The sequence below is a fragment of the Sinocyclocheilus anshuiensis genome, unplaced genomic scaffold, assembly GCF_001515605.1.
Source record: "Sinocyclocheilus anshuiensis isolate Anshui unplaced genomic scaffold, SAMN03320099.WGS_v1.1 scaffold3307, whole genome shotgun sequence".
NCBI classification, from domain to species: domain Eukaryota; kingdom Metazoa; phylum Chordata; class Actinopteri; order Cypriniformes; family Cyprinidae; genus Sinocyclocheilus; species Sinocyclocheilus anshuiensis.
In genome coordinates, this window is record NW_015547808.1 from 12,347 (window position 1) to 12,649 (window position 303).

The window sequence follows — 303 nt, forward strand, 5'->3', positions numbered from 1 at the left end:
GCGGAGTTTTGCGCATCGTGTGTGTGTGTGTGTGTGTGTGTGTGTGTGTGTGTGGGAGAGAGAGAGACAGGGTCACATCACAGTGGAGTCAGCTGTCTTAACCGTGGCTTGTGTACTGCAAACACAGATCAGCTTCATCACTGTGTCTGTCACGCACAGTTCCCCTTTCAGGCTCTGTCTTTACATTTATTTTGAAAGATGAAGCTCGTGATTATGGTAAGGGGCGTTACATTTCCGACGAGTGCTTGCGGTGTTCGGCCAATCACAATGCACTGGGTCAGCTGGCCAATCAGAGCAGACTGC